This window comes from Lithobates pipiens, unplaced genomic scaffold (genome assembly GCF_037356315.1).
Source record: "Lithobates pipiens isolate NorthernLeopardFrog02 unplaced genomic scaffold, aLitPip1_a1.2 Scaffold_8, whole genome shotgun sequence".
Lineage (NCBI taxonomy): Eukaryota > Metazoa > Chordata > Amphibia > Anura > Ranidae > Lithobates > Lithobates pipiens.
The window spans coordinates 678,172,672-678,193,556 of NW_027507903.1; positions in this window are offsets into that span (position 1 = coordinate 678,172,672).

A 20,885-nucleotide genomic window follows, 5' to 3' on the forward strand; every position below is an offset into this window, starting at 1 on the left:
TGTCATGTTTAACCACTTCAATACTGGGGGGGCACTTAAACACCTTCCTGCCCAGACCAATTTTGAGCTTTCAGCGCTGTCGCACTTTGAATGACAATTGCGCGGTCATGCTACACTGTACCCAAATGACATTTTTATAATTTTTTTCCCACCAATAGAGATTTCTTTTGCTGGTATTTGATCACCTCTACGGTTTTTATTTTTTGCTAAACAAGTAAAGAAAATACTTATTTTTTTTTTTGTTTCAGTTTAAAAACGTAAATAAGTAAGTTTTTTCCTGCACTGGTGGGGCTGCACTGATGAGGTGGCACTGATAGGCGGCACTGATGGGCACTGATAGGTGGCACTGATGGGCGACACTGATGGGCACTGATAGGTGGCACTGATGGGCGACACTGATGGACACTGATAGGTGGCACAAATTGGCACTGATAGCTGGCACGGATTGGCATGGATAGGCGGCACGAATGGGCATGGATAGGTGGCACAGATGGGCATGGATGGGCACTGATAGGCGGCATGGATGGACACTGATAGTTGGCATGGATGGGCACTGATAGTGCATGGATGGGCACTGATAGTTTGCACGGATGGGCACTGATAGGCAGCATTGTATTGTACTAATGGATGCCAATCAGTGCCAAACAATGCATGCCAATCAGTGATGCCCATTATGGCCACTGATTGGCATCCATTGTGGACACTGACTGGCATCCCTGGTGGTCTAGGGTGGCATACCTGGTGCTGGGCATCCCTGGTGGTCTGGTGGCGTCCCTGGTGGTCCAGTGTGGGCATCCTCGGGGGGGGGGGGGGCTGCGCTGATAATTGATCAGCACAGACCCCCTCTGTCAGAGGAGCAGCCGATCGGCTCTCCTCTACTCGCGTCTGACAGACGTGAGTGAGGAAAAGCCGATCACTGGCTCTTCCTATTTACACTGTGATCAGCCGTGATTGGACACGGCTGATCACGTGGTAAAGAGTCTCCGTCGGAGACTCTTCACCGAGATCGTAGTTGCCGGGTGTCAGACTGACACACACCGCAACAACAATCGCAGCGACGCGCGCCCCCCGAAAATCCTGAGGACGGTCTATGACGTCCGTTCGGGATTTTGAAACCGCTTTGCCGCCGTCATTTGACAAGGGGCGGGCGGCAAGTGGTTAAAATTGCACGCATTCATCGAGATTTTTTTTTTTTTTTTTAGGTTATTAGGAGAACACATCACGTGGAGAATTAACATTTTAAGAAGGAAAAGGGGTGGGGGGAGGGGGAGGAATAGGAAGAGGTAAGAGAAGAGGCAGTAGGAAAGGAAAACTTTGAAAAAAGGTGAAGCATATATAAAGGAATGGGATATTTTATTTTTTATTTTTTAAAGTTATTCACAAAAAAAGTTATTTATATGATAAAGAATTTATACAGCACGCAAAAAAAAACAAAAACACATAGGACACAGAATCCTGAGTAGAATATAAAACGCACTTAAATCACTAATAAGAAAAAAAAACACCAACATAGAGAATACAAAGGGAAAGGGGTAAGGGGGGGTATACTTTTTTTTTTTTCCTTTTCTTCATCCTCACCACCCATCGCCCCCTCACCTCAACAGAACATAGATATAGAGGCAGATAACCTCTCCCCGGACTATTATCTTGAAAAGAATGTTAAGGAAAATACAGTTGATAAGATGTAAGAGCCGAATATTTGGCAGCACCTAGCCTGCTTTCATGTGCAGGAGGTGGGTCTGAGATCCTGCAAACCGGGACCTTAACTTCAGCATTAGCCTTGGTTGCAATGGAGCGGCTTGGTGGGCGGGGGACTGGTGAGACTCTTTCCACTCTTCTTGCAAATGCAGGACATTGTCCACGGCCGGCCCTGCATCCCACACATCCACCCGCAGCAGCCCTGCCATCCACACATCCACCCACGGCCAGCCCTTCAATCTGCACATCCACCCACAGCAAGCCCTGCAATCCACACATCCAATCTGCAATCCACTCGTGGCTGGCCCTGCATGCATATCACAGTCAACTCTTCCTAAGACACATGGCACCGGTCCACCAGGCAAATGCCCGGTGTGCCCTATGGCCAGTCCAGGCCTGATGGCGGCTCATGTGAGACAGAGGCAGGACTGGCAGGGCAGCCTTTGCGCATGCGCCACACGTGAATGTGGACAGGCCAGCCCTGCCGCCCCACATGGCCCCATTCACCATTCACATGACCCCAGGGTGCCAGCCACACAGCCTGAGACTGAACATGGCAGCTGGAGTGCAGCGCAACGACGACATAGGACAGATTTAGTATGTGGATTAAAAAATGTTTAATAAAGTTGGAATTATAAAAAATAAATAAAAATGGCGCCAGATTTCGGTACTTAAAAATCTCCATAAGCGACACTTTCTTTTTATTTACAGGTTACCAGTTTAGAGTTACAGAGAACGTCTAGTGCTAGAATTATCGCTCTCGCTCTTACGCACACAGCAATACCTCACGCGTGGGGTTTGAAAGGCGTTTACATATGTGGGCGGGACTTGCGCGTGCGTTCGCTTCTGTGCGCAAGCTATTGGGGACAGGAGCGCTTAATTTTTTATTTTTTTATTTTTTTTTTATTGCTTATTTTACTTTCTTGTTTTTTCTTTTTACAATTTTTCTCTTTTAATTTTTTATTTTTAATTTTTTTTTTTTATCACTTTTATTCCTATTACAGGGAATGTAAACATCCCTTGTAATAGGAAGGGTGTGTGACAGGTCCTGTTTATGGAGAGTTGCGGGGTCAATAAACCCCGCATCTCTCCTCCAGGCTGAAAAGCACGAGATTAAAAAAAAAAAAAATAATAAAATGTAAAAATTCACAATCCCGTGCTTTCCAGCCGCGGACGCGGCTTTGTTTCTAAGCACGGCCCAGACGTCATAACCTTTCAGGGGTCTCAAACTGGCGGCCCTCCAGCTGTTGTGAAACTACAAGTCCCATCATGCCTCTGCCTGTGGGGAGTCATGCTTGTAACTGTCAGCCTTGCAATGCCTCATGGGACTTGTAGTTTCTCAACAGCTGGAGGGCCGCAAGTTTGAAACCCCTTGCTTTAGGCGCTTAGGGCCGGTGTGCACTGTAGCAGCAGTTACTCCTGCGGCTGAAAATAAGACCTACAAGGACTTTAACTAGGGCTTATTTGAGGGGGTAGGGCTTATATTGCAGCCATCACCGACAATCACGCTAGGTCTTATTTTTGGGTAATTAACGAATAATCTGATATCAAATCTAACAAACGAATATTTATTATTATTATTATTATTATTATACAGGATTTATATAGCGCCGACAGTTTACGCAGCACTTTACAACATTGGGGCAGACAGTACAATTACAATACAATTGAATACAGGAGGGAATCGGAGGGCCCTGATCGTTAGAGCTTACAATCTAGGAGTAATCATAGCAAATCTGATAGATTTATTGGATTTGTTAATAGATTATTATTTTATCAACTATTTATACTTTAATTCTTGAGAGTAAGTGCGAAAATTGGGACAGGCTTGTAGGGGGGGGGGGGGGCAGGCCCAGTGCATTGCTATGCCCGGGGGGGCCCAGGGCGCTGTTATAATGGCCCTGCAAGCTGTGTCAGTAACAGGTTATCAAAGGCAGGTAACAGGTTGCAGATCACACAGGAAATGATGTCGGCGAGACAGCCCTGAACAAGAGCAATGCTCCAGATTAAATAGCCCACCGAAGGAATAAAAGGGAGGAACTTTCCCAAAATGCAATAAGAAAAAAAAAAAACAACGGTACATACAAGATAATCGGAAGAGGTAATTGAAATGCAGCCCTTACCGTAAAAAAAAAAAAAAAAAAAAGAAAAATGTAAAGTATTGACAATAGAGGTGCGAGGAAAAAAAAAACTACTCATAATGGGCAGAGCTGTTGTAAAGAGCTGTGAACTCAGCACAAGGATGGTGTGAACCCCTCTTAATGGGCACAGCGGGTGTACAGTCCCAGAAACTCGGCACAGGGATGGTGGGAACCCCTCATACCCCTTGTGTAGTGTGTTCCGGCGTGCAGGGAAAGAGCAAGATAGGCAGGGACAGTGTGTTCTTTTCTCAGGCATCTGCAGGAGTTAACGTGGGTGTTGTGTGCCTCCAGCACAATATACATCTGTATCTACCCTTTATTGCTGGTGTTCTCTAATACAGGCATCTGCAGGAGTTAGTGGGTGTTGTGTGCCTCCAGCACAGCACAGTATACACCTGTATCTACCCTTTATTGCTAGTGTTCTCTAATACAGGCATCTGCAGGAGTTAGTGGGTGTTGTCTGTGTGCCTCCAGCACAGCACAGTATACACCTGTATCTACCCTTTATTGCTGGTGTTCTCTAATACAGGCATCTGCAGGAGTTAGTGGGTGTTGTGTGCCTCCAGCACAGCACAGTATACACCTGTATCTACCCTTTATTGCTGGTGTTCTCTAATACAGGCATCTGCAGGAGTTAGTGGGTGTTGTCTGTGTGCCTCCAGCACAGCACAGTATACACCTGTATCTACCCTTTATTGCTGGTGTTCTCTAATACAGGCATCTGCAGGAGTTAGTGGGTGTTGTGTGCCTCCAGCACAGCACAGTATACACCTGTATCTACCCTTTATTGCTGGTGTTCTCTAATACAGGCATCTGCAGGAGTTAGTGGGTGTTGTCTGTGTGCCTCCAGCACAGCACAGTATACACCTGTATCTACCCTTTATTGCTGGTGTTCTCTAATACAGGCATCTGCAGGAGTTTAGTGGGTGTTGTGTGCCTCCAGCACAGCACAGTATACACCTGTATCTACCCTTTATTGCTGGTGTTCTCTAATACAGGCATCTGCAGGAGTTAGTGGGTGTTGTCTGTGTGCCTCCAGCACAGCACAGTATACACCTGTATCTACCCTTTATTGCTGGTGTTCTCTAATACAGGCATCTGCAGGAGTTAGTGGGTGTTGTGTGCCTCCAGCACAGCACAGTATACACCTGTATCTACCCTTTATTGCTGGTGTTCTCTAATAAAGGCATCTGCAGGAGTTAGTGGGTGTTGTGTGCCTCCAGCACAGTATACACCTGAAGATACTCCTTATTGCTGGTGTTGTCTGTTGCATAATTTGCATATTAGCCTTTAAAATTAGCACTTTTGATTTCGAACGTTCGTGTCCCATAGACTTTAATAGGATTCTAAAGTTCGAATGAATTTTTGGTCCGTTCGAAGGTTCTGGTGCGAACCGAACCCGGGGGTGTTTGGCTCATCCCTAGTGGCGGTGATGTTCCTTAGTCTGGCTCTCTCGTAGGGATTATGTTGTGCGCAATGTGGTTTTCACCATTTATTATGTTCTTGTTTTTTTGTTTTGTATAGTCATATTCAATTATTTTGTAAATAAGTTTCTTTTATTCATTATGTTTTTATTGTATATAAGTTGTTGTTGTTTGTAAGATTTTTCAATAAACAAAATTAACCCCTCATCATGGGCACAGCGGGTGCACAGACTCGGGAAACTCAGGACAGGGATGGTGGGAACCCCTCATAAGGGTCACAGCGGGTGTGGAGACCTGGGTATCGGGCAGTGGAGTTTTCTGATCACTGTATTCTATCTGTGACTCTGAATGCCTCAGACATGCCACCTAGGGGGAGGGGTATCTGGATATTGAATTCGGCCCTCCTGGAAGACGAGAGAGTAAGACAATCCTTTGAGCATTTTTGTTGAAGCACAGGTAACGATCCTAGACTTTCGCAACAGTAAGTCAGAATGGTGGGAGCTTGTAAAAACAGCGGACTGTTGGGCTTTTCAAGGCCATAGGAAGAAAGAAGCAGCAAGATAAGTATATCACCTACCAGCGTTTGCAGAGGAAACTTGACCACCTTGTTTCGAATGGAGGAGATTCTGGGGCGATCTCTGAGGTGAAACTCCTCCTTGGCCCTTGTAAACAAGGTCGGAGATTCAGACGGAAATTGTCCGATCGGACCGTGTTGTCGGATAATCCGACCGTGTGTGGGCTCCAGCGGACTGTTTCCGTCGGAATATCCGACGGACAAAGTTTTAGAGCTGGGCTATAAAACTTTCCAACAACATGATCCGATCGGACTTTGTCCGATTGTGTGTAGAGAATTTCCGATCGGACAAAGTGCCACGCATGCTCAGATCAAATTACGAGACCAAAGCTATTGGCTACTAGCCTGAACGTCGTAACGAAATAACATCATCACGTTACGTACGATCGGATTTTCCGACAACTTTGTCCGACCGTGTGTATGCAACAGTTTCAGACAAAATCTGATGGATTTTGTTGTTGGAATGTCCGACTGTGTGTACAAGGGCTTAGAACTCCTCCAAACCCAGCACAGGGTTGGTGGGGATTCCTCATAATGGGCACAGCAGGTGTAGAGACCCAGGAACTCAGCACAGGGATGGTGGGAACCCCTCATAATGGACACAGCGGGCGTGCAGACCTGGGAACCCAGCACAGGGATGGTGGGGACCCCTCATAATGGGCACAGCAAGTGTGCAGACCTGGGAACTCAGCATAGGGATGATGGGCACCCAATTATAATGGGTTCAGCAGGTGTACAGACCTGGGAACCCAGCACAGGGATGGTGGGGACCCCTCATAATGGGCACAGCAAGTGTGCAGACCTGGGAACTCAGCATAGGGATGATGGGCATCCAATTATAATGGGTTCAGCAGGTGTACAGACCTGGGAACCCAGCACAGGGATGGTGGGGACCCCTCATAATAGACACAGCAGGTGTGCAGACCTGGGAACCCAGCACAGGGATTGTGGGGATTCCTCATAATGGGCACAGCGGGTGTACAGACCCAGGAACTCGGCACAGGGATGGTGGGAACCCCTCATAATGGGCACAGCAGGTGTACAGACCTGGGAACTCAGCACAGGGATGGTGAAACCCCCTCAGAAGGGGCACAGCAGGTGTACAGACATGGGAACTCGGCACAGGGATGGTGAAACCCCCTCATAATGGGCACAGCAAGTGTACAGACCTGGGAACCCAGCACAGGGTTGGTGGGGATTCCTCATAATGGGATCAGCAGGTGTACAGACCCAGGAACTCGGCACAGGGATGGTGGGGACCCCTCATAATGGGCACAGCAGGTGTACAAACCCGGGAACTCGGCACAGGGATGGTGGGAACCCCTCATAATGGGCACAGCAGGTCTACAGACCTGGGAACTTGGCACAGGGATGGTGGGGACCCTTCATAATGGGCACAGCAGGTGTACACACCCAGGAACTCAGCACAGGGATGGTGATACCCCCTCATAATGGGCACAGCAAGTGTACAGACCTGGGAACTCAGCATAGGGATGGTGGGGACCCCTCATAATGGACACAGCAGGTGTGCAGACCTGGGAACCCAGCACAGGGATGGTGGGGATTCCTCATAATGGGCACAGCGGGTGTACAGACCCAGGAACTCGGCACATGGATGGTGGGAACCTCTCATAATGGGCACAGCAGGTGTACAGACCTGGGAACTCAGCACAGGGATGGTGAAACCCCCTCAGAAGGGGCACAGCAGGTGTACAGACATGGGAACTCAGCACAGGGATGGTGAAACCCCCTCAGAAGGGGCACAGCAGGTGTACAGACATGGGAACTCGGCACAGGGATGGTGAAACCCCCTCATAATGGGCACAGCAAGTGTACAGACCTGGGAACCCAGCACATGGTTGGTGGGGATTCCTCATAATGGGCACAGCAGGTGTACAAACCCGGGAACTCGTCACAGGGATGGTGGGAACCCCTCATAATGGGCACAGCAGGTCTACAGACCTGGGAACTTGGCACAGGGATGATGGAAACCCCTCATAATGGGCACGGCGGGTGCACAGACCCGGGAACTCGGCACAGGGATGGTGGGGACCCTTCATAATGGGCACAGCAGGTGTACACACCCAGGAACTCAGCACAGGGATGGTGAAACCCCCTCATAATGGGCACAGCAAGTGTACAGACCTGGGAACTCAGCATAGGGATGATGGGCACCCAATTATAATGGGTTCAGCAGGTGTACAGACCTGGAAACTCAGAAAAGGGGTGGTGGGGACCCCTCATAATGGACACAGCAGGTGTGCAGACATGGGAACCCAGCACAGGGATGGTGGGGACCCCTCATAATGGGCACAGCAAGTGTTCAGACCTGGGAACTCAGCATAGGGATGATGGGCACCCAATTATAATGGGTTTAGCAGGTGAACAGACCCGGGAACTCAGAAAAGGGATGGTGGGGACCCCCCCCCCCATAATGGACACAGTAGGTGTTCAGACCTGGGAACCCAGCACAGGGATGGTGGGGATTCCTCATAATGGACACAGCGGGTGTACAGACCCAGGAACTCGGCACAGGGATGGTGGGGACCCCTCATAATGGGCACAGCAGGTGTACAGACCCGGGAACTCGGCACAGGGATGGTGAAACCCCCTCATAATGGGCGCAGCAAGTGTGCAGACCTGGGAACTCAGCATAGGGATGATGGGCACCCAATTATAATGGGTTTAGCAGGTGAACAGACCCGGGAACTCAGAAAAGGGATGGTGGGGACCCCCCCATAATGGACACAGTAGGTGAACAGACATGGGAACTCGGCACAGGGATGATGGAAACCCCTCATAATGGGCACAGCGGGTGTACAGACCCGGGAACTCGGCACAGGGATGGTGGGGACCCCTCATAATGGGCACAGCATGTGTACAGACCCGGGAACTCGGCACAGGGATGGTGAAACCCCCTCATAATGGGCGCAGCAAGTGTGCAGACCTGGGAACTCAGCATAGGGATGATGGGCACCCAATTATAATGGTTCAGCAGGTGAACAGACCCGGGAACTCAGAAAAGGTATGGTGGGGACCCCTCATAATGGACACAGCGGGCGTGCAGACCTGGGAACCCAGCACAGGGATGGTGGGGATTCCTCATAATGGGCACAGCGGGTTTACAGACCCGGGAACTTGGCACAGGGATGGTGGGGACCCCTCAGAATAGGCACAACAGGTGTACTGACCCAGGATTTTAGTGCAGACACCTCAGCAATAAGATCCATGAGAAACAGATGCATATAGATGTATATGCCGGGGGGTTTAGGTCTCCACCATCCACCAGTACAAAACAGATTACAGCGCACACATTCAAGAATGACATTTATCCTGCAAGGCTAGTTAAAAACACCTGAACATATTCAAAAGAAAATACGGGGGTTTGGTCACACTATATGGTCATATAGTGCTAAGCCCACTTACTGTGACAAAGTACCCACCGAATGAGTGGGTCTTTCCCTAGTAATAGGATGAAAGATCCTGCGTCTCAACCATGGGAGCCAAACTCCTCCATGTGGGAGAACTGAAGGGATTTCCCCTATGCACCGGTGGCCACTAAATGCACTATATGACCATATAGTGTGACCAAACCCCCGTATTTGTTCAGCTGTTTTTAACTAGCCTTGCAGGATAAATGCCGTTCTTGTATGTGTGCACTGTAATCTGTTTTGTACAGTTTGTTGGTCTTATAGCAACACCATCTTGAATTTAAACGCATTTTAGGGTGTGCCCCCCCACAAATATGTTTTTGTCCACCATCCACAAGACACAAGTTTGAAATGGAGTGACCATTTATGTGGAAACGAATATCACAGCTTATTTAATTTGGATAGAGCCAACATACTCTTCAGCTCTACACGAAGGACACGGCTAGTTAGGTGACATATATTAAGATAAAGGATGTGCATTAATCCCCATACCAATACTATTCTACAGACATAACCGATTAAATATATAAGACAAACGCAGATCAGATACAGCAGTGTATAGTAAATTCTGCTGCCTCCCTGACCTCTGGATCCTCACCCTCCCACCCAACCCCCCCCCCCCCCCCCCCCGAGGCACCGTACCATCCCTCACCTTACCCCGACGCACACTTTGCTCCGCATAGACAAAGAAGCTGGCACAGCAAACTGACAGATTCCTGGCAATCCCTCCTCTCCTTGTTTCTCCCTGTCCATCCTGCCAAACTGGACTCCGGCCCATCTAAAAAAAAAAAAAAAAACACTTTTAATAAATGTGTCAATTGAAAAACGTTGCAGTGTGGATGCAGAGAGCGATGCAGAACATCTGCTATTATTTATGTCGAAAAAAAGTAGAAGGATACAGGAAAGGGTGGGGGAGTGTGGAAAGAGATTTGCGAAGGGTCAGTACAGTTATGGTAGATATACAGGACAAGATGCAGGTGGATATGGAATAGTCTTTCTTGAAAAAAATGGGTTTCGCAAAGATAACCTAATATACAGCCAGTGGTCAGACTCAGAGACCAGTAGCTATAGCAATAGAGAGGCTCTCACTGAGCAGCAGGATAAGTGAACAAACAGGTCACCCTGGTGGATGACGCGGCCTCACCCGAAGTGTGGGGTCTAAGAACTACACCAGAGCTACTGATGGTGGAGATGTATTTGGCTGCTTGTTAGTACCAGATCATGGTCCTCGGGATTGCCCCACCAGGAAGTGAGCAAGCTGGGGTCCAGTAGCAGATATAGCAGGTTGGGATCAAGCAGAAGTATAGTCAGTAAACAAGTCAAAGTTTGGTAACAAATGGTTGCAGGTTTGGATCAAGCAGAAGTATAGTCAGTAAACAAGTCAAAGTTTGGTAACAAATGGTTGCAGGTTGGGATCAAGCAGAACTATAGTCAGTAAACAAGTCAAAGTTTGGTAACAAATGGTTGCAGGTTGGGATCAAGCAGAAGTATAGTCAGTAAACAAGTCAAAGTTTGGTAACAAATGGTTGCAGGTTGGGATCAAGCAGAAGTATAGTCAGTAAACAAGTCAAAGTTTGGTAACAAATGGTTGCAGGTTGGGATCAAGCAGAACTATAGTCAGTAAACAAGTCAAAGTTTGGTAACAAATGGTTGCAGGTTGGGATCAAGCAGAAGTATAGTCAGTAAACAAGTCAAAGTTTGGTAACAAATGGTTGCAGGTTGGGATCAAGCAGAAGTATAGTCAGTAAACAAGTCAAAGTTTGGTAACAAATGGTTGCAGGTTGGGATCAAGCAGAAGTATAGTCAGTAAACAAGTCAAAGTTTGGTAACAAATGGTTGCAGGTTGGGATCAAGCAGAACTATAGTCAGTAAACAAGTCAAAGTTTGGTAACAAATGGTTGCAGGTTGGGATCAAGCAGAACTATAGTCAGTAAACAAGTCAAAGTTTGGTAACAAATGGTTGCAGGTTGGGATCAAGCAGAAGTATAGTCAGTAAACAAGTCAAAGTTTGGTAACAAATGGTTGCAGGTTGGGATCAAGCAGAAGTATAGTCAGTAAACAAGTCAAAGTTTGGTAACAAATGGTTGCAGGTTGGGATCAAGCAGAAGTATAGTCAGTAAACAAGTCAAAGTTTGGTAACAAATGGTTGCAGGTTGGGATCAAGCAGAAGTATAGTCAGTAAACAAGTCAAAGTTTGGTAACAAATGGTTGCAGGTTGGGATCAAGCAGAAGTATAGCCGAGGAACAAGCCAAAGGTCAATAACGAGTGGTGGTGGAGATAAGGACGGCAACAGGAGGGACAAGAGCGAGATATCGGCTGTAGAAGAGCACAACAATCTGGCAAACAAGAAGTCCAAAGGAATGGCTTAAATATGAAGTTCATGAGAGGAGCAAAGGGTTCAAGGTTCAAGAGAAACAAGACACAAGGCAAGGTTTTCCAAGCAAAAAGGCAGGTGCTGTCCAGCATCTTAGGTTGCTCAGTGACGAGATTTACTCCCAGACACAGCAGAGGTGCCGTATTCAGGTCCAGGCCGTGACACCTAAGGTTGAACAGAGTAAATAGCTGGACGGATAGGTGTGGGGAGTTCCACAGAATGGGAAAAGCTCTGAACAATTTTTGGATGTGAGCATGGTTTTCGGTGATAATTTGTGAAGAGGTTGGGGATGTAGCCGGGGGCAGAGATGTGGATGCCTGGATATGTAGGTTCTTGTTAGTATTTTGATTCGCATTTGTTATTGTAGGTGAGCGGGGGCCAGGGGTGGGATTGGGAGAGAGGGGTGGAGGATGCTGAGGAGAGACCACTGGAGGGATTGGCAGAGAGGGGTGGAGGACACTGAGTGGAGGCCAGTGGAGGGATTGGCAGAGACGGGTGGAGAAAACTAAGTGGTCGGTAATGTAGATGAGCCTGGCACGAGGAGGAGATACTCTGTGTAAGAATATTTTGAAGAGGAGAGAATTGACATATTTGAGGCTAGAAATAATAAGATAGCAAATTAGTGGTTTTGGTGTCATTGGTTAAGAGATGTTAAAGCGGAGTTCCACCCAAAAATGGAACTTCCACTTTAAGCACTCCTTGCCCCCTTACATGCCACATTTGGCATGTAATTTTTGTTGGGGGGGGAGTGGGGGCTTCGTTAGGAGGGGGACTTCCTGTCCCACTTCCTCCTTCCGCCCAGGGATTGCCAAGGCGACTCCTCCTTTCGCCTTTGGCAGCCCCTCCCTCTAGGTGATCTCCTGGGAAACGAGACAGGTCTCAGGAGATCGCCTGTCCACTCCGGGAGCGCTGTCTGTCTCGTGCATGCGCCATGCATGCCCGGCCATGAAGCCGAAAGCTGTCACGTCTGGGTGCCCAGAGTGGCAATGGAGGCGCCGGGCGGAGAGGAGGAGAAGAGGAGCAACCCTCCGTTTGACCACATCACTGGACCATGGAATAGGTAAGTGTCTGTTTATTAAAAGTCAACAACTACACTTTTTGTAGCTGCTGACTTTTAATAAACATAAAAAGCCTGGAACTCCCCTTTAAAGTGGTTGTAAACCCTTACAAACCACTTTGACCTACAGGTAAGTCTAGATTAAGGCTTACCTGTAGGTCCAAGAAATATCTCCTAAACCTATACGGTTTAGGAGATATTTACAAAAAGACAGCCACCGCAGGCACACTGGGCAGGTCGCAGATCGCGGCGATATGCCGCTCGTGTCGGCTCCCGTGCGCATGCGCGGGAGTGACGTCACAGCGCCGGGGAGCGAGACCCGGAAGTCGCTCCGGGATACATGACAGCGGCGAAGAGGAAGACGGAGGACCGATTCGGGGGCTTCGTTCTCAGGTAAGTTATTCATAATGAGCTAGTATGCTATACATACTAGCTCATTATGCCTTTGCCTTACAGGGTGTGTTTTTTTTTTAATTTATTTTTTTTCCTTTACTTTCTCTTTAAGGAGATTACGGTTTCAGGATTTGCACAGTGATTGGCTGTAGAGCCTTAAGAAGAGCTCAGAGTCAATGACTACTCCTACACACTGGCATGAGGGGAGGAACTGATAGTTGTGCCATTGATCTTATTGGAAAGTCAAGGGAACAAGAACCTGGAGGAGGAAATATTATGAACTTGGTTTTGGAAAGATTTGAGTTTGATGCAATGGTTAATCATCCAGACTGATATATACCATAGTAAATAAGTGATGGGTGAGGAGACTGAAGAGGTAAGCTGAGGGGTAGCAAGGTACACTTGGGTCTCCTCCAACATTGAGATGGTTTTGGAAGCCTTGGAAGGCTATCAGCTGACCCAGGGAGGAAGTGTAGGTAAAGAATAGTAGGGATCCAAGGACAGAGCCTTGGGGCACCACTACAGAAAAAGGAGAGGAGGAAGTAGAGTTGTAGGTGACACTAAAGGTTCACTACGTTGAGTAGAAATGGACCAAAACAAAGAGCAGAGTCTCAGAAGCCAAGGAAGTAGAGTGGTTTTAGGAAAAACAGGTGGCCAACTGTATCAAGGGCAGAAGAAAGGTCTAAGCCCTTGTACACACGGTCGGATATCTTAACGTGATGACGTTATTTAGTTACGACGGGACTATGTTCAGGCTAGTAGCCAATAGCTTTGGTCTAGGAATTTGATCTGAGCATGCGTGGCACTTTGTCAGATCGGAATTCTCTACAAACGATCGGACAAAGTCCGATCGGATCATGTCGTTGGAAAAATTTTATATCCAGCTCTCAAACTTTGTTGGTCGGACATTCCGACAGAAAAAGTCAGATGAAGCCCACACATGGTCGGATTATCCGACAATACGGTCCGATCGTGTGTACAAGGGCTAAGAGTATGAGTATGGAGAAGTGGCCATTGGTTTTAGCAGATAGTAAGTCCGTTTCTGCAGGGAATTTTCTTTGGAGTGTTGCAGGCAAAAGCCGGACTTAGGGCCGGTTCACACAGCGAGGCGATGCGAGGCGACACGGCTCGCCTCGCCTCGCTCCCGCAAGTCGCCCCCGTTCTGTACAATGGAACCGTTCTGAGAGGAGCGACTCGAGTCGCTCCGACTCAGAAAAAAGGTTCCTGTACTACTTCGGGGCGACTTCGGGGGCGACTTGCATTGACTTCTATACAGAAGTCCTCTGCAAGTCGCCGCTGAGGTCCCCGCAGGTCGCGGCGAGGCAAGTCGGAGACGCCTCGCCGCGCCTCGCTGTGTGAACCGGACCTAAAAGGGGGTCAGCAAAGTTGTTATCAGCAAGTGGTAGCTCAGGCGGTTGTAGACTAGGTGTTCTGGAAGTACACTGAAGCAGAGAGCTGGGTCTTAGGTTGCCCGCGCAAGTGGATTATAACGAGGTATTTCCAAGAATAAGGCTCGGTTCACACAGGGGCAACACGACTTTTGGAGGCAACTTGGACGTGACTTGATGTGACTTGACCTGAAGTGACTTGACGTGACTTGGACACGACTTACAACACTACTTTAAGTCGCCCCAGGCCAGGCGACTTGCCGTGGCCAATCAGAGAATGAGCTCTCAGGGGGGAACTCCTTTTGAGAGCTGATAACTCTCTGAGAGTCACCTCTGTATAGACGAAGATCCGACTTGGAGGCGACCTCCATTGAAATCAATGGGTACCAGTCGCCTACAAGTCGGATAGAAGTAGTACAGGAACCTTTTCTGAAGTCGAAGCGACTTCAGTAGTGTGCATTAAGACGGCTCTCATTCACTTACATTGATTTCTACATGTTGTGCGACCTGAGGTGACTTGGGGCGACTTGAAGTCGGATCTGAGTCGCCCTTGTGTGAACCGGCACTAAGGGGAGCCAGTTTATGTTTTAGAGTGTTGGGAAAGCTGCCAGTAGAGAGGGAGAGAATTGAAGACATGGCTTAGAGAGTGTAGAATAGAGCCAGAGGATGATTGTGCTAATTGTGAGGGAACGGGGTCCAGGGGGCGGGTGGTAAGGTGGGCATCAGAAAAAAAGTTTAACCATCGCCTTCCATGGTTACATTGTCCAAAGAGAAATGTACTTCATGAGGTGGTATACCTGGTTTGTTAGGTATGGGAGATATCTAGACAGTGAAGGTCTCATTACAAATTGCTTCGGTCTTGTTTTGGAAATGATTGGCAATCTCCTGGACAGTCGGTGATTTAGTGGGTGGAAGCAGGGAAGGACCATCCGAAGAAATAACTCATATTTCCTCACAATGAATATTGGGGATTTTATGAGAGATGAAACATATTCTCGCTGATCTACAAAAATGACAAACGACTGAAAACGGCCTGGTGCCTCCAGCATGGGGTGACCTCTACCACCCGCTGATTTTGCCATCACAAGGTTCAGAGAATTAATTGGATGGCTTGTGATAGTTGTCCATCCTTATCTGCAGCCATGAGCCTGCAGGGTCTTGTCAGAGATTCATTGGCAGCGGGGTGTTAACTCTTCCGTTATTCAGCCAGATCCAATATATGTATTCTAATGCCGCGTACACACAATCGCACATTCCGACAACAACATTTTTTCCGATGGATCTTGGCTCAAACTTGTCTTGCATACACACGGTCACACAAATCTTGTCGGAAATCCCGAACGTCAAGAATGCGGTGACGTACAACACGTACGATGGCACTAGAAAAGGGAAGTTCAATAGCCAGTGCGCCACCCTTGGGGCTCCTTCTGCTAATCTCGTGTTGGTAGAAGTTTGGTGAGATACGATTCGCACTTTTCAGCCTCGTGCTTTTCCGATCGTTACTGCTCTTCAGTTTGCGCTTGTGGGTTCGTATCTGGTTTTCAGTGCGTGTAGTCAGTTTGCATTTGTTTTTCAGTACGTGTTATTATAGTATGTATTTGATTCTCAGTGCGTTCTTGTCTGCTCGTTTCTGATTTTCAGATCGCTCTTCTCAGGCCTTTCTGATTTTCAGTGCATTCTGTTGCAGTTCGTTTCGACCAGCCGAATGTTTTGAAGCCATTTTGCGGGTACGTAGAGTATGTGCTGTGCGGGGGGCTTGATGTTGGGATTCTTACTTTGACCCAAGCCCAGGCCAGGAACAGGGCAGGGAGGAGTTCATGGACCAAGAATTGGTTACTCCATAATCCTGATGATTTCAGGAATTATCTCCGGATGGCGGACCCCGTTTTTCACCGTCTGTTGGCTTTGATGTCCCCTTATATTACCAAGCAGGACACCTGCATGCGGCAAGCCATCACTCCCGAGCAGAGCATGTTGTGGTACTTGGCGACTGGGAGAAGTCTACAGGACATCAAGTTCTCGGCAGGCATCTCCCCCAGGCTCTGGGGATCATTATTCCAGAGACCTGTTCTGCCATCATTCAGGTCCTGCAGAAGGACTATATGAGGGTAAGTTTTATACTTTAACATCACAATCTAGGTATTTAACGTTTGCTAATGTCTTGTATTTCTTTCATCATTCTATAATTAACATAATTGTAATAAGCTGGGGATTTTCTCTTTGTCCTCATGCATGTTGGAATTTTGTATGCTCCTTTTTTGTCCTTCATGCATATTTGCCTTCACTAACCTCCCCAGCATGCTATCCTGGGCCCATACACACCTAGCCTAGTCACTTAACAATGTATTTGGTCAGCTCCATAGTAGTGCTTTACTCTAAACACCCCCTAAAATGTGTACAAATGTTATTTGTGTCCTTAAATTCATGCAGAGTGCCAGAGGCTTTTTTTATTTGGGTCCCAAAATCATTTGGAACCCCACCTCCCCAGCATGCTATCCTGGGCCCATACACACCTAGCCTAGTCACTTAACAATGTATTTTGTCAGCTCCATAGTAGTGCTTTACCCTAAACGCCCCCTAAAATGTGTACAAATGTTATTTGTGTCCTTAAATTCATGCAGAGAGTCTTTTTTTATTTGGGTCCCAAAATCATTTGGAACCCCCCTCCCCCCCACAACCAATACCAATCCTCTATCTGCTGACTTTGCCAAACCCACACACACTATACCTACCTCTTTTGTGGTCAGATTTCTGTATGAATTCCCCAAAGCATGTAGTGAAAGGGCCTGTCTCAATACTTTAAAAATGGTACTGTTTAAAGTTTTGTTCTCCTATTATCTTTATAGGCAATTGAATGTAAAAAAGTGCTTTGATTTGTACAGTGTGTATTTATATTTTTGTATTATGACACATCTTACCTGTACAGTGGATTTGCGTTTAGTAAATAACCCCCATTTCAGTGAAAAAACACCAACTTAGTCCAAAAAATGATACTGAGCATTGAAAGAAGAAGCCATTGTTGAGTAGAAAACGTTTTACTCTGTGCACATTCACTTGTGCGTTAGAAAAGGGTTTTTGAACAAACCAACATATTTTAGTAATACGATTTTTGTTTTTGACAGAACAAATAGCCTTTTTTGTGTTAAAAACGTGTTTAAAACCATAAAATAATACACAACTCGGGAACTTACAAAGTTCAACTTTGACAAAATGAAGGCAATATCAGACATTTGTATGTCCAAACTGTGTTGATATTGCCTTCATCAGATGGGGTGATGTCACCCCTGTGAAAGCCACATTTTGAAGATGCACACAAATTGAAACTCAAAATGGGGATTTCCCTCCCGATCCCATGCCTAATGTCAACATGTGCTAGCTCCCATCATGGGTGATCAATGGACGTGTTTAGGCAGTGAGTAGGCAGGTACATATTCTAAATACAATGTCAAGTTAACAAGGGACACAAACCAACCTCCTTGAGGTTAAACAAAATACAATAATAATGGTGTTGCGGTAACTTGACACACAAAACAATAAACAATATTAATGAGATCACTTGGAAATAAAAAAGGAGATCTTGATAAAAAAAAAAAAAGATTATTATGGAGCTCTGATGAAAAGGAAAAAAAAAAAAAAAACGTATTCATGAGATCAAGAGAAATGATAAAGAAATCGGTTTGTCAGAACTCTGTGAGTATGAGCAGCAAAACTTAATTATTCTAGCATTATAAAGAAGAAGAGAATGCGCTGCATTGAAAGATTTGAAAATTTTCAGCATGACAAATGTGCTATCTCTATTACGAATGCTAGTTTTTCCAGACCGAACGATCCCGTCTCCTAATTGATTCATAGCATGCGTGGAGCTTTGTGCGTTGGAATTGTGTACACACGATCATAATTTACGAGAACGGATTTTGTTGTCGGAAAAAATTTGAGATCCAGATCTCAAAACTTGTTTGTTGGAAATTCCAACGAAAAATGTCCGTTGAAAAATGGCCTACACACGGTCGGAATTTTGCAACAACAAGCTCCCATCGGACATTTGTTGTCGGAAAATCCGATCGTGTGTATTCCAAATTGTGAACATTTTCTCCATTCTACTGACCACTGAATCATGAATATGTATGTTGTATATCTCCTTCTGTATCTAACAGGACAGGATGGAGGGGTCAGTACAGGAATATACACTCTCTGGCCACTTTATTAGGTACACCTTCCTAGTACCGAGGTGTACCACATCCCAAAGGTGCTCTATTGGATGAGATGTGGTGAGTGTGGAGGCCATTGGAGGACATGGACCTCATTGTCCAGTGGTGAGATGATTGGAGGACAGGGACCTCATTGTCCAGTGGTGAGATGATTGGAGGACAGGGACCTCATTGTCCAGTGGTGAGATGATTGGAGGACAGGGACCTCATTGTCCAGTGGTGAGATGATTGGAGGACAGGGACCTCATTGTCCAGTGGTGAGATGATTGGAGGACAGGGACCTCATTGTCCAGTGGTGAGATGATTGGAGGACAGGGACCTCATTGTCCAGTGGTGAGATGATTGGAGGACAGGGACCTCATTGTCTAGTGGTGAGATGATTGGAGGACAGGGACCTCATTGTCCAGTGGTGAGATGATTGGAGGACAGGGACCTCATTGTCCAGTGGTGAGATGATTGGAGGACAGGGACCTCATTGTCCAGTGGTGAGATGATTGGAGGACAGGGACCTCATTGTCCAGTGGTGAGATGATTGGAGGACAGGGACCTCATTGTCCAGTGGTGAGATGATTGGAGGACAGGGACCTCATTGTCCAGTGGTGAGATGATTGGAGGACAGGGACCTCATTGTCCAGTGGTGAGATGATTGGAGGACAGGGACCTCATTGTCCAGTGGTGAGATGATTGGAGGACAGGGACCTCATTGTCCAGTGGTGAGATGATTGGAGGACAGGGACCTCATTGTCCAGTGGTGAGATGATTGGAGGACAGGGACCTCATTGTCCAGTGGTGAGATGATTGGAGGACAGGGACCTCATTGTCCAGTGGTGAGATGATTGGAGGACAGTGACCTCATTGTCCAGTGGTGAGATGATTGGAGGACAGTGACCTCATTGTCCAGTGGTGAGATGATTGGAGCTTTGTGACATGGTGCATTATCCTGCTGGAAGGAGCCATCAGAAGATGGGGACACTGTAGTCATAAAGGGATGGACATGGTCAGCAACAATACTTAGGTAGGCCGTGGCATTTAACCACTTGCTTACTGGGCACTTAAACCCCCCTCCTGCCCAGACCAATTTTCAGCTTTCAGCGCTGATGCACTTTGAATGACAATTGCGCGGGCATACAACACTGTACCCAAATAAAAATTTTATAATTTTTTTTCCCACAAATAGAGCTTTCTTTTGGTGGTATTTAATTACAGCTGGGAGTTTTATTTTTTGCTAAACAAACAAAAAAAGATGCAAAAAAAAATCATGTTTAATAGTTTGTTATAAAATTTTGCAAACGGGTCATTTTTCTCCTTCATTGAAGTGCGCTGATGAGGCGGCACTGATAGGCTGCACTGGTGGGCACTGATAGGCGGCACTGGTGGGCACTGATAGGCTGCACTGGTGGGCACTAATAGGCTGCACTGGTGGGCACTGATAGGCTGCACTGGTGGGCACTGATAGGCATAGTTAAGGCGGCACTAATAGGCACAGATAAGGCAGTACTGATGGGCACAGATAAGGCGGCACTGATGGGCAAAGATGGGCACAGATAAGATTGCACGGATGGGTGGCACTAAGGGGCACTGATAGGTACCACTGATAGATGGGACTGATGGGCACTGATAGGTGGCACTGATAGGTGGCTCTGATAGGTGTCACTGCTGGGCACTGATGGGTGGCACTGATGGGCACTGATGGGCACTGGTAGATGACACTGATGGGCACGGATATGTGGCACTGGGGTGCAGCACCGTTGTTGAGGCAGATTGTGGGCACTGCTGGGTGGCACTGTGGGCACTGCTGGGTGGCACTATGGGCATTGCTGGGTGGCACTATGGGCACTACTGACAGGGGGCACTTATTTATTCATGAGGTGGCACTGGCAGAGGGCAGGTGGTCACTGCCAGGGCTGGCCGTGATCGGGACTGATGTCCCGATCATGGCCGCCGGTGATCGGCTCTTTTTTTTACTCTCCTCGCACTGTCAGCGCGAGGAGGAATAATAGCCGATTACCGGCTCCGTTGTATCACATGATCAGCTGTCATTAGCTGACAGCTGATCACGTGGTAAGGGGTCGGGATCGACCCCTTGCTCGGATCCGTGATCAGGCGAATCTCATAGACTCGCCGATCACAGAGCGCGCCGCTCGTGCACGGGACGACGTCAATAGACGTAGTCCCGGTAAAGGAGGTCCGTGCTGT